Here is a 14,721-nt window from a genome sequence, read left to right as displayed (position 1 = left end):
GCCATCAATGCCTATGTAATTCTGGATGACCAGAGTTCTTCAAATTGCTCAGCGAGGAGTAATCCATTCCCATACCACCTCAGAACTTGCTCTGGCATTGCAGAAACTTCTGGCAGGAAGGCAGAAGGCTTCTAGCTCGAGTCACTGGATGGTAAATTTGTCATCTGTCTCCCTCCAGTCTTGGAGTGCAATGAGATCTTGAATAACTGATCCAAGATTCCGACGCCAAGCGCAATGCTACACCAGCCGCATCTCCACCACATTGCCAAGTACATCCCAGAACTGGATCCAGAAGCAAAAATACTCCTGCTATTCAAAAGAGACATTCTTATGGTGCACAAAGTCAGGTAGCAGGTCAATGGACCACACGACGCCCCCTTCGCCCAACATCTGGATCTGGGCTGGGTGGTAATAGGGGAGGTATGCCCTGGCAACGTACACAAACTGACAGTTAACACGCTCAAGAGTAACATGCTAGACAGTGGCCGCCATTCAATTTTTCAGACCTCCACAAGCATTATGCTTATCAAAGAAGCACAACAAAGACACAAGTATAGTAAAGTAACTGAGAAGACACTGAGACAGTCAGTCTTCACCAAAACTGAGCACGACAATAAACTTGCTCCATCAGTGGAAGACACCATCTTCTTAAAAATAATGGACACCAAGGTCTTTAGAGACGAAGCAAACAATTGGGTCACCCCACTACCGTTCAGAGAACCACACCAGCCCTTGCCAAACAATGAAGAGCAGGAAGTCGTGGAGGCCTGCCCACCTGATGACTCTGCTCCAGCGATCAAGGACCTAGATCTAGGTGGAGAAACTATACCCACACAAAGGAGTTTGGGTCTCCTTTGGGAGATAACGACAAACACATTCACGTTCTCCATGCTGAAAATAAACAAACCATTCACCCGCTGTGGAGTTCTCTCCACTGTCAACAATGTTTTCAATCCGTTGGGTCTACTGGCGCCAGTTACAATCCAGGGAAGAGCCCTCCTCAGAGAACTTACCTCCGAGCTCTCCAACTGGGACACTCTGCTACCAGAAGACAAGCTAAGCAGATGGGAAGCTTGGAGAGATTCACTTCAAGACCCAAGACAGCTTCATGTCCCACGTGGTGTTCCCCGCTCTCAGAAGCCAGCCAAAGCAATAGAAATCTGGATTGGTTATGACAAGGAAGAACGAGCACAATACTTTGAAAACCTGGTATCCAGTTTAAAGGAAATTGGTGATATTGTCTACATTTACCTCATTGGAAAAGAAGACACTCGGGCATACTCACTGGCAGTGCCTTTGCACTGTGATGATGACGCGATCAGTGTCAGTGGGCAAAATCAATTGCGCCAGCAGATTACTGCTGCATGCAAGCATGGAAGTGACCCGTATGTTGTAGATGGCCCCATGTGGAAGTGCAATGTGGAGACAATGGACTGGGAACAATGCACAGTGCTGCTAAGAGATGATCTTCAGCACACGCTTGTATCAGTCCCAAGTGAAGATGCCATTTATTCATTGGGTGGGAAAACCCTTCAGGGTACACCTTCCAGTGCTGTCATTATTATGTGGCCTGTGATAATGTGTGTGTTGAAACTAATCAGCTGGAGACTGCAGTGTCTTGTGCTGCTGGTGTTAACCTTAATGAAACTACCTATCTACTGGCTGGGGAATAGATAACCAAACCATCTCATCTCATTCAGTGTTTTCACATGCGTTCCAGGACGTGCTAGTTAAAGTCATATCCCCTCCCCTTTGCAGGCCGTACGCATGCTGCAATTCGCAAGGACCTGATTTTTATAGTAGCTGAGGGAGATTCTCTGGTATGTTACAATCCACTATTTGACAGCTTCACCATACTGCGCTTCCCAGAGGTTTGGAGTCCTGTGCCCCCCCCCCCCCCGTGGAAGATTTCCAGCTGCAATGGGTGTATTTATGTTTTCAGAGGTAAGTGTACAAAGGGTGATGCTAAAACATTAAAACTGAACCCAGCCACATCTGTGGTATTAGTGATAAGTGGAATTGAGATATTGTTGACAAATTGGCAATTTGTTTTGGCGTGATTCTGACCAAGTTCAACAAACTGCCGTTTTTAGGATTTCATTTGTTGAGTGCGCAGTTATTTTTTTTAACCTTCCATAGATGATAACAAAATTTCAGTACTATGTTTGTCTTCTAAGACATTAATTGACCTAAACAATGTCAAACTATTGTCATGTTCTATTCCAGATTGAGACCATTTGTGGAGGTCGTTCTACTTCTACCTAAAGACTGATCTAGAGATTAAAGTTCTATACCATAGTGACCTTACAAAGATCAGGCGGGGAGTGTGTTGTTCTTAAGGCATTTATTTAACTTTATTAAATTTCTGCTTTAAATAATTTGCTTGTAACTATTTCCTAGTTAAAGTTAAAGGTTGATAACTATGTTACAGTTTAACAAAGGTAAAATTCATTGTCTATGGTATATTGTGGTATGTGATGATGTCACCTCCGGTTTTGCCCCCTTTTGTGGGTAACTTCCGGTTCGGAGAAGGAGGAAGGTGGGGGCCCACACATGCAGCATGAACGTAGAAAGCTCCATTTCTACCGACAAAGAAACATTATAGAAGCAACGCCATAAGTTCATATGACAGTAGACATGTTGAAGTTAAAATATTAACGCTGATACTGTTAAAGGAAACAATGGCTGATGAGGTTTATTTTCTTGTGCCATTGATAGCATTGCTGGAAAAGTTGTGTTGGAGTCTACCTAAAACTTTTGATGTTCAATACACAACATAAATGCTTAAGCAGATTCTGCCTGTATGTTGTATCTTTGATGAGACTCCTTTGTAATACAGTTTGTTATAGTTTTATTTTTACAGGTATTTACAATTCAAATGTGGTCTCAAAAATGAAACAGACACTGTATATGTTTTGTATTATTTTATCAACAGTTTTCACCATACGATGTTAACGTGGAAGAGTGAACAGTAAACGGTTAATCTTACTGCGACTCTGTCTTCATTGGCTCCGGTTTAACTTGGTGTTTAATCAGAGTTTTATCATACTGCACGAGAACACTACAATCCTAGTCTGAAAATATTGGTAGTTCTGCTGGGTTTAAAAAACACACTCACCGCCTAGAATCATTAAGTTACTGCTGTATTTTGAGATTGGAATAAATAAATCTGGATTTACAATACATGAATGTTAAAACTATGATCAGTAAATGATGTCAGCATTTCACTGTGGGAAAAAAAATATAAGGTATTGATTTAATAAGTGAATTCATGAATATTTGAAGACTATAATAATTCAGGTCCACAGCACTTGCTCTTGAAAAGAGTGATTTTCATGATGCCAGAAATATGATGTAATCTCCTGAAATGTAATATTTTAATATCAACAGAATCAAATATGCAGACATAGATTATGGAGAGTGGAAGTTTCTATGAATTAGTAAATATTCTGAAATGTCAAAATAACTGATGTAGCATTTCAATCTATTTGAAGAGGCAAATAATCCAAATATTGCATTTGCTGATTAACATTTACATCTCCAAGCTGGTAATCTGTCAATGTTGATCCACATTATCAAGTGGACAATAAAGAAATTTGCTGCCATTGTTTTCACTAAGGTTGAATATCCATATGCGCATTATGTATGAGTTTATGCGCATGTAGATGTATGTGTAAGAAGGAAAAAGTGAGTGTGTGTATATATATATATGTGTGTCCATTGAGTTTATATAAATCTGAATATAAATATCTATAAAATTTTAAGCATAGCCCTGATATTTGTAGTTGTTGCTTTGCATAATAAGTTTCTGATCTCAGTTTTCAAGTAATAGTGACGTCACTAATGAAACAAATCACCTTCTAATACCAGATATATTAGCCGGCTAATGGCGTAGTGGCATCCGCACCAGACTTCAGGGTGAATGGTTCCGGGTTCAAATCCTTCCATGTGTGTTAGTAACTCGGCCTCATAAAGCAGACAAATGCTAAATTGGCAAGGTTGCTGCCCGATGCGCCAGTGAGGCATAAGAGGAGCTCATATATTGTTTATACAAACTGAGAGTGCAATATGATTATTTCAGGTAGTAAGTAGTTTGACAAGCTTTCAGAAAACTATCCTCTTTATCATATCAGCTTTTCTTACAATATGAATCAGCTTCTTGCTCCTAGCTGGACAGGGGAGACTGTATGTAATCTCACAAACCTTTGTCTTCTCATTTTTCATTTATCTGTACATGGAGTCAGAATGAACATTAGAGTGTCTCTCATTATGGTCTTAAAATATCTAGCACTGCTTCAGAGGTATACATATGAGTTTCATTGTCATTCCACTTGTTCCAGGAAATAAGCAAAGGGAAAGCGGTTGAGTGCAGATAACATGTAGCCATTTCCAAGATGGGGTCATTGGTTGAATCACCTCCAAAAATGCTTCCCTGTGGTCTTTGCTTTTCAGGGGAAGCGACAAAGTTCAGGTCAGAGGAGGTCTTAGATTTGAAAAGTTTGAAGAAAAAATATTTTTATTTTTATCATCCCCTTTGGGCATTGCCTAGTCCTTTGCTTGGTTGAAATACAAATCTGTACAATTAAAATTCATACGTTCACAGATTCATACTTCAGAAAGTATATATATTTTTTAAATGACCAGCTGTAAGTAATTATGTTTGACATCTGGCTGAAACTCTAGTGAGTACTACAACAGGCAAGCATCAGGACACAATGGGTTAAAGTGAGCTTAAAGCATGACCTAATGGTAGGGAATGAATCTGATAAAGAAGTTTCGTACTTTACAAATAGCAAGTTTCTACAAGCGGAAAATAACTGGACCTACATAGAGCACATTCAAGGTACATGATTCTCTGGAAATGAGAGTCAGTACAATCCTCTTATGTGTACTCTTTTTCTATTTGCTTGTGCACTCACCAGCACGTTGCCATGTTCTGCAAACTCACAATGCAAGGCCGTTTGGAGCTTGCGACAATGGTTATAATATAATTGCCTGGGGTTTCAAAGGCATGTGGGTGAAATTATCAATGCGCAACATACAAAGGTTTTGCTTGTGAAGCAGTTAATGGAAGATTTGGTGGTGCACAAGGCCAACTCAAATGTAACATATTGCTTCCTAATACTGGTATATTGCCTATGCAAAATAAGTGTGCAGTCTGCTTGTGTCTCAGGTAGCATGACAGTTAACGGTTAACATCTAAAGATTTTGTTTCCTTAGGTTGGAAAGGATCTTAAACTCATTTTCTGCTCTGATCAAAACAATATCTCCTTACAATAAAAGAGGTTAAACCCAGGCTTTGTAATCAGAACAGGTTGGGAAATGTATTGGAGCCTTTTAAATATCATTGTTGGACTCCCTAATGTAGTATGTAATTCATAGAACATACTGAACACAGAACATAGAACAGTACAGAGCAGTAACAGAGTCTTCAGCTCATGGTTCTGTGATTAACTAATTACACTAGTAATTATTTGCTGCTGTATATCAACAAATTTCATGACAAATAAATAAGTGACAATAAACCTAATTCTGAATCTGCTGCTAAACTAATCTCTTTTGCCTACCAAAGTCAATACATACTCATTATTTATTGACTATTTATCTATACTTTTGATAAACTTAAAAAACTCTAACAGGCCTCCTCTCAGCTTCTCTGAAGAAAACTGCACAAGTTTGTCCAATTTCACCTCATTGCAGGAAATATCTTGGTTAATCTCTTTTGCACCCGCTCCAAAGCTTCCACATCCTTCTTATAATGGAGTGACCAGAATTGAATGCAGTACCCCAGATACTGCCTAACCAGTTTTATAAAGCTGAAACATTACTCCTCGACGCTTGAACTCAATTCCTCATCTAATAAAGGCAAGCATACCATATGCCTTCTTTATTTCCCTATCAAGCTGTACAGCCATTTTCAGGGAGCTATGGACTTGGAGTCCAAACGTCCCCTGTACGTTAACACTGCCATGGACATCAACAAAAACAGGGTCTTGCAATGCAACTATTATAGAAATTATTGTATTTTTTTCCTGCATAATGTCACCCTGACATTGATGTTGTTGGCATCAGAACAATTTTCATTAGGGATGGTTATAAGTTCTCATAACTATAAACATTTAGTGCAGCATGTGTGATCTTTGAAAGCAGATGTCATAACAAAATGCAGCATTACTCTTCTATTTTCTGGAGAGTGTTGTTATTGAATGTTTTGATGTTGTAGTGATGGGAGGAAGATGGAAAAGTTCTCCTAGATGACCAAGGGTAATTGGACTTGAGGGGAAAAAGACTGCATATACTGTAAACCTTATACTTCTCATGTTTTTGAATACCTCTATAACAGGGGTGTCAAACTCATTTTAGGTCACGGGCCGGATTGAGAAAAATGCAGCTTCATGCGGGCCGGATCAGTCGGACGCGTGCGAACGCAGCTTTCGTTGCCTCCGTTTTTTCAGCCTGCTCTCATGTGTCTCAGCCTCTGCTATAACTACAAAGTGTTTCACTTTACAAATTCCGTTTCTTATGAAGAAGACTGCCGAGCAAGACTGTCGAATAAACACTAAAAACCCTGAAAACCTGGTACCTGAATAAACTCAGCATTAGCCATATCATACGCCATAGGCGCTTCGATTACTGGGGCCAGCTTTAATAGTAATTAGATATTATCTCACGGGCCAAAGATAATTCCACCGTGGGCCGAATTTGGCCCGCGGGCCTTGAGTTTGACATATATGCTCTATAAGATCTCCTGCATCCCAAGGAATAATGTCCTAACCTTTTCAACCTTTCCCTATAACTCAGATCCTTAGGTCCCAACGTAGAGAAAGTGGATGCACTCCATCCATTTCCCAGGATTGTGGGACCAAAATCTAGAAGGCATATATTTTAGGTGACAAGAAACAAGATTGAATAGAAATTTCCAGGGTAACCTTAACTCCACCATAAACGGTCACAAGTTTGGCTGCAAAATAAGGAGAGTTGGGCATGGGGCTAGCAATTCCATCCCATAAAAAATCAGTTCTACAGAAACCCCACAGAAGCTCCAAAGACCTCATCCCTGGGAGAAGAAGGATCTTGGCCTAGAAGACGTAAAGATGGGCTACACCTGGACTTGAAAGATTGGCTCAGGACAAGAGGACTCTGGTGAGCTGCTTTTGGTGACAAATGCCCCAGTTGTGGTGATGGCTTAAGAAGTAGCAGCACCATTATTTACGCAAAGGTTAGTATATACGGTATGTGGAATGAGCTGCCAGAGTGGATGAGGTAGGTAACAATAACAACTTTAAAAAGACATTTGGACAGGTACATAGACAGGAAAGAATAAAAAGGTTTTAGACTAAATGCTGGCAATTGGGACTAACTTGGATGGGCATCTTGTTTGGCATGGACCATAGAAACTTAGAAACATAGAAAACCTACAGCACAATACAGGACCTTCAGCCCACAATGCTGTGCCGAAAATATACTTACTTTAGAAATTACCAAGGGTTACCAATAGATCTCTATTTTTCTAAGCTCCATGTACCTATCCAGGAGTCTCTTAAAGGAGGATATTTTATCCTCCTCCACCACTGGCACTTGCAGCCCATTCCACGCACTCACCACTCTCTGCATAAAAGAACTTACCCCTGACATCTCCTCTGTACCTACTTCAAAGCACCTTAAATCTGTGCCCTCTTATGCTAGCCATTTCAGCCCTGGGGAAAAGCCTCTGACTATCCACAAAACGAATGCCTCTCATTATCTTGTACATCTCAATCAGGTCACTTCTCATACTCTGTCGCTCCAAGGAGAAAAGGCTGAGTTCACTAAACCTATTCTCATAAGGCATGTTCCCCAATCCAGGCAACATCCTTGTAAATCTCCTCCGCACCCTTTCTATGGTTTCCATGTCCTTCCTGTAGTGAGGCAACCAGAATTGAGCACAATACTCCAAGTGGGGTCTGAGCAGGGTCCTATATAACTGCAACATTATTTCTTCGCTCTTAACCTCAATCCTACAATTGATGAAGGCCAATGCACCGTATGCCTTCTTAACCACAGTGTCAACCTGCGTAGCAGCTTTGAGTGTCATATGGACTCGGACCCCAAGATCCCGCCGATCCTCCAGATTGCCAAGAGTCTTACCATTAATACTATATTCTGCCATCATATTTGACCTACCAAAATGAATCACCTCACACTTATCTGGGTTGAACTCCATCTGCCACTTCTCAGCCTAGTTTTGCATCCTACCAATTTCCCACTGTAACCTCTGACAGTCCTCCACATTCTCCACAACACCCCCAACCTTAGTGTCATCAGCAAACTTACTAACCCATCCCTCCACTTCCTCATCCAGGACATTTATAAAAATCACAAAGTGTATGGGTCTCAGACAGATACCTGAGGCACACCACTGGTCACCGGCCTCCATATAGAATATGACCGGTCTATAACAACTCTTTGCCTTCTGTGGGCAAGCCAGTTCTAGATCCACAAAGCAATGTCCCTTTGGCTATCATGCCTCCTTACTTTCTCAATAAGCCTTGCATGAGGTACCTTATCAAATGCCTTGCTGAAATCCATATACACTACATCTACTGCTCTACTTTCATCAATGTGTTTAGTCACATCCTCAAAAAAAATCAATCAGGCCCATAAGGCACAACTTGCCTTTGACAAAGCCATGCTGGCTATTTCTAATCATGTTATGCCTCTCCAAATGTTCATAAATCCTGCCTCTGAAGATCTTTTCCATCAACTTACCAACCAGTGAAGTAAGACACACTGGTCTATCATTTCCTGGGCTACCTCTACTCCCATTCTTGAATAAGGAGATAAATCTGCAACCCTCCAATCCTCTGGAACCTCTCCCATCCCCATTAATGATGCAAAGATCATTGCCAGATGCTCAGCAATCTCTTCCCTTGTCTTTCACAGTTGCCTGGGATACATCTTGTCTGGTCCCGGAGACTTATCCGACTTGATGCTTTCCAAAAGCTCCAGCACATCCTCTTTCTTAATGTCTATATGCTCAAGCTTTTCAATCTACTGTAAGTCATCCCTACAATTGCCAATATCCTTTTCTGTAGTGAATACTGAAGCAAAGTATTCATTAAGTACCTCTGCTATCTCATCTGGTTCCATACACATTTTCCCACTGTCACAATTGATTGGTCCTATTGTCTCATATTTTATCCTCTTGCTCTTCACATACTTGTAGAATGTCTTGGGGTTTTCTTTAATCCTGCCCACCAAGACCTTCTCATGGCCCCTTCTGGCTCTCCTAATTTAATTCTTAAGCTCCTTCCTGCTAGCCTTATAGTCTTCTAGATCTTTATCATTACCTGGTTTTTGAACCTTTCATAAGCTTTTCTTTTCTTCTTGACTAGATTTTCAACAGCCTTTGTACACCACGGTTGCTGTAACATACCATCCTTTCCCTGTCTCATTGGAATGTACCTATGCAAAACTCCACTCAAATTTCCCCTGAATATTTGCCACATTTCTGTCGTACATTTCCCAGAGCACATCTGTTACCAATTTATGCTTCCAAGCTCCTGCCTGACAGCTTCATATTTCTCTTTACCCCAATTAAACACTTTTCTAACTTGTCTGTTCCTATCTCCTGTGTTCACTATCTCCAAAATGCTCTCCCACTGACAGACCCAACACCTGACCAGGTTCATTTCACAGTATGAGATCAAGTTCAGCCTCTCCTCTTTAAGGCTTATCTACATATTGTGTCAGGAGACCTTCCTGAACACACCTAACAAACCCCACCCCATCTAAACCCCTTGCTCTAGGGAGATACCAATCAATATTTGGGAAATTAAAATCTCCTATGATGACAACCAGTTGGGCTTTAGGGCCTGTTTACATATTGTATGACTCTACGATACCATGATGCAACTTAGAGGACAGTCAGGCACTGTGTCATTATGAAATGATTCCTTAATTTCACTAGGGACCAGGGCAAATAGGAAGCATTGGGATTTGCCAGGATTGTGGATTTTTCATTAACCCTTTCAGCAATTAATGACACGTAATTATCCAGACTTCTTTTCTCAACAAGAGCACATCCTTAACTTTGCAGTGATTATATATCAGTTAAAGCATTTCCAGATAGTTTGTGCCTTTGGATTGGAAAGCAAGAATAATATCATCATTCTCAAATAGACAAAACTACCAAGCACCCAGAGCTTTCCGGCGTATAAGATGAATCAACCCCTCTCGGGCTTTCAACCAGGTACAGGCATCGATTAGAACCGACATTTTAATGATAAACTCTGCCATCTTCATCAGGGATGATTCCTGGGCATGGCTAGTCAGGTGGTATTTATCCACCAGTTTTCTGACCAACCTGATTGGTTAGACCTCATCCAATTAGGTTTCCGCTCTCCCACCTTGATTACAAATAAATTCCAGTTCTTACTTAGAGTGAGACCTTCATCTTTGTTAAAATTCTTTCTCTCTACTTTTATCTCAATGGTTTCCTTTACCAGGCAGTCCCAAAATCCATTGGTACAGCACAGTAGTCTTGTGCCATTGAAGTCAATCCTCAATGGGGCCATTGAGGAAATTCATTGAGATTCTGCTGCCTGTACTAGTTGAGGGAAAGCTTGCAGTACTGGCCTTGCAGGTTGGAGGATTCATTGAGTGCTATACACTATAGAACCAATGACAGCAACTGCACACAGTCCAAAGAACATGAAACAGAGGCAGAAGCCAGAGGGGCAAGATGATGAGAATGGATTTGCTTAGTAAACCAACATACATTTCATGGATCAAATTACCTCATCCAGTGTCATAATGATGTATGGGTTTTGTGTCATTTGGGTCAATATCCTTCTCAGCATCTGCAGAAAATTGAAATTGGTATGTCAGGAACTGTGTAGGTTCTATTTTAGCCATGGCCTGGGTATAAAGTTAGATTCTTTTTGAGGGCGGGAGCTGGGGGGGGGGGGTGGTTGGTGTGAGGAGAAGGCTTCTGATTGGGTGTTAGTACAAGATGCAATGACAGTTTAATATACCAAAATGAGAAATAAAGTTATTGGCACATTTAGTCCTTGAGTATTGAGCCTTTCCAAATACTGAAGTAAGTAGCAAACTGTGAGGTGTGTGGAGATTAGTAGTAGCAAACTGAAATGACCCAGGTCTGGACAGCTGAGAAAGATAGCAATTGAGGAGCATGTGTGCAGCTGCATTTGGAGTTGCAAGAGGTCACAGAACTCAGAGACAGGGTGTTAAAGTGGCACTGTTGGTGGAGGTGTTGCCTCAGGACCAGTTACCTGGGCTTTGGATGCTATCTGTGTGGAGTTTGTATGTTGTCCCTGTAAACTGCATGGATTTCTTCTGACAAATCCAGTTTCCTCCCGAGTCAGAAGACATGTAGATTGGTGGTTAACTGACCACTGTAAATTGTCATAAGCTTAAAGGTGAATGGTAGAATGTGGAGTGATATTCTTGATTAGATTCATATAGGATGAGTGTAAATTGGTGATTGATGTATTGCACTTTGGCAAGGAAAAGGTCCTGTTTCCCTACCGTACCACTGCATTGTCCCAGCACATTTTCAGCATTAGCCTTTAAAGTGGCTGGTATGAGGAGAATCAGGTTAATAAAACCTGCTTATTAGAACGGTTTTTTCTTTGTCAGACCAGTGAGGTTGCAAATCACACTGCAGGCAGACTTGTTCTGTTACCTGATTGTCATTGTACATTGAAAAATAATGTTCCGCTAACAAAAATCCCAATGAAAATTGAGGAGTCAGATTTCATGACAGTTACTTAAAGAGTAGGAAATATGCACAAAATTGCTCTATTCCAGTGTATGCCAAGTTATAATTCCAGAGTGTCAACCATTAATTTTGATTCTCTTCCTGTACTTAATCTATATTTCTCAGTGAGTGATGTTGTATGGGAACTGGTGAAGCATTGCCTATAAATTGAATTGGACACTCAAGGTGCACTGTCATTGAGTGCAACATTATCACTCGTTCAGTTCTGCCTGACACCAAAATGAACACCTCTTTGGATGAAGACTTTTATAAAAACACTGTAATACATTTGCTACCTCAAAAGAAGCAATAAGTCTTTACCTGCACTTTTCTTACTGGGAACTGCTTGAAAATTGGTAGTACAGTATAATGGACAGTAAAGAAGATTACTTAAGGTTAATAGGATATTGATTAATTGAGAAAGCGGTTAAAGGAATGGCAGGTGAAATCTAGCTCAGACAAGTGCAAAGTGATGCATTTTGGGAATTTAAACCTTGATAGAACGTACAAAGCAAATGGCAGGGCTCTGGGGAATGTTGCTGAACAGAAACACTCTGAAAGTGCATCACAAGTAAACGTTATGAAGGAATCATATGGCATGCAGTTCTTCATGGGTTGAGGCATTGAGTGCAGTGGTCATTTGCTAGCATTAGAATTGGAAGCAGGAGAATACATTCAGCCCATCATGCCTGCTTCGCCATTCGATAAGGAAGAGCTAAGTTTGATGCCACTTTCCTGCACTTGGCCTACCGTGGACATGAGAAATAGAAGTAGGATTAATTGCCAGACTGATCATTGGGAAATAATTCGGAACTTATTCAACCACCTTGGTGGCATGCGGAGGAACCAGAGTGCTGGTCAATGGATGTCATTACTAGACTAGTTAGTTGTCACTATGGGGCAGCTTCCTTAGTCCGTTAAGTCTGTTACACTCCTGTGTACCACTTAGCATCAGATTTGGAAGCCCAGAGAGACTGTATGGTGGGAGCACGACATCGTCTGTCTTACTACTGTGCAAGGCATGTTGGAGTAAAAAACTCTCAGCACAGTCAACATCGAAATCGATGGCCAGCTGAAGAAGTAGTCACACCCTCAAAAAATAAAATCAGGCTTGTAAGGCACAACCTGCCTTTGACAAAGCCATGCTGACTATCCCTAATCATATTATGCCTCTCCAAATGTTCATAAATCCTGCCTCTCAGAATCTTCTCCATCAGCTTACCAACCACTGAAGTAAGACTCACTGGCCTATAATTTCCTGGGTTATCCTTACTCCCTTTCTTGAATAAGGACCCTAATTCATAATAAAATTGCATTTTGGAACTAGAGTAAAACTTACAGTGATTTTTTTTCCTTCTAGGGCAAAATGGCATCACTGAATAACTTATATTTTTACTCAAAAAATTTATGTGTAACACCCTAGGAAAGGTTTCACTGCTAAGGTCTGTAGAAGTATTGTTAATGTAATGGTTTTTCTGTAGCAGCAGTGCTTGGGTCATGGCCAGAAATAACAGGGGTTTTGGAATGTGCCCCATCCAATGAAGGGAGTGTTTTTTTACTTGTGTGCCTCAGACCGATGCCTGAGATCTGGGTCTTTTGTTCAGAGGCAGAAGGGGAGAGAAGATGCCAGAAAGGAGAGGTCATAGACATCAGAAAGGCATGGACTTGGAGTGGGACTGGGAGTCGACGAAGCTCAGGGAAATCGATGGAGGACCAGCAGAAGGGAAGCCGTGAGCTCCAACGTGCGCATTAGACTGTTTCATTAAAATGGGCTCTTTTGTTTTTGTTTTACTTTACTAACTCTTTAGTCAAATTAAGAAATGTAAAGCTAAATTGTTTAATTAGATATGGTGTACTGTTTGTTATTTCGTGGTACTGATTTGTAACAGGATAACACATCACGCAGCATCCACACAAACAGGAGGTTTTGCACCTCAATCTCACACATTTGGTGGGGTCAGAGATTGTCTTCCCTAGACTTATGCAGCCAGCAGAAACTGAAGGTTACATAAAGATAAAACGCTAACATCTATTTCTGAGAATAAACTGGTATTATTTGATTCAAAAGCAAACCATAGTTGATGCTAGAAATAGAAAATTATGTAATGGTCCAAAATAATTATTTAAAGTATTAAACTCAACTGAGCAACATGAAAACAGTTATTTTGTGGCTTTACATTTTCTCCTTGTGTACAAACTATCATAATATGAGCTGTTGGTGTGATGTTTTTGTCTATAGTTTTTCAGAGTAAGAAAACGAAAACTGGATTAGTGACATAATACTGCTTTAGGTATAAGTTTATCATTGTACATAGAATTACACACCATGTAAATATAGTAGGAGCTATCAATATTGTTTTCTCATGAACAGTAAATACCCTGACACATTTTTCTAAGATTCAAATAGGTGATTCATGATTGAAGATTAAAGAATCAGGATTGTTTAACGTCATTTCCACTACACAAGTGTAAATGAAAACAAAATACGTATTGATTTGGATCCAATGCAGCACCAAGGAAACAAATGATAAGATAAGGAATGCCATAAAAAAACACACATAATAAATATAAATACATAACACACAAAATGCTGGTGGAACACAGCAGGCCAGGCAGCATCTATAGGGAGATGTGCTGTTGACGTTTCGGGCCGAGACCCTTCGTCAGGACTAACTGAAAGGAAAGATAAATACATAAGATAGCTTTTATACATAGATCGATTGTCCGACCATAAAGTGACACCATGCATTGGAGTATCTGTACATAAGGTGCCCCTGACAAGAAATGACAATGTAGGGGTGGTGGGGGATATGTAGGTGTGGGTTAGTGGAGGAGGTGCTGAGCAGCTTTACTGCTTAGGGAAGAAATTTTAATCTATTTGAGTCTAATGGTCTCAGTGTGGATGCTACATAACCTTGATGGGAGTAGGACAAACAGTCCATGAGAGGGCAGGTGGGATC

General features: G+C 40.6%; 1 pseudogene; it reads left to right on the top strand.

Moving 5' to 3' along the window:
- Positions 1–471: 471 nt before the first annotated feature.
- On the top strand, positions 472–2,060 carry LOC140730161 (kelch repeat and BTB domain-containing protein 4 pseudogene; annotated as a pseudogene).
- Positions 2,061–14,721: the final 12,661 nt, after the last annotated feature.

This window comes from Hemitrygon akajei, chromosome 7 (assembly GCF_048418815.1).
Source record: "Hemitrygon akajei chromosome 7, sHemAka1.3, whole genome shotgun sequence".
In the NCBI taxonomy this organism is placed as follows: Eukaryota; Metazoa; Chordata; class Chondrichthyes; order Myliobatiformes; family Dasyatidae; genus Hemitrygon; species Hemitrygon akajei.
Note: the sequence above shows the minus strand (reverse complement) of the source record. Positions and strands in the feature narration are given on the sequence as shown.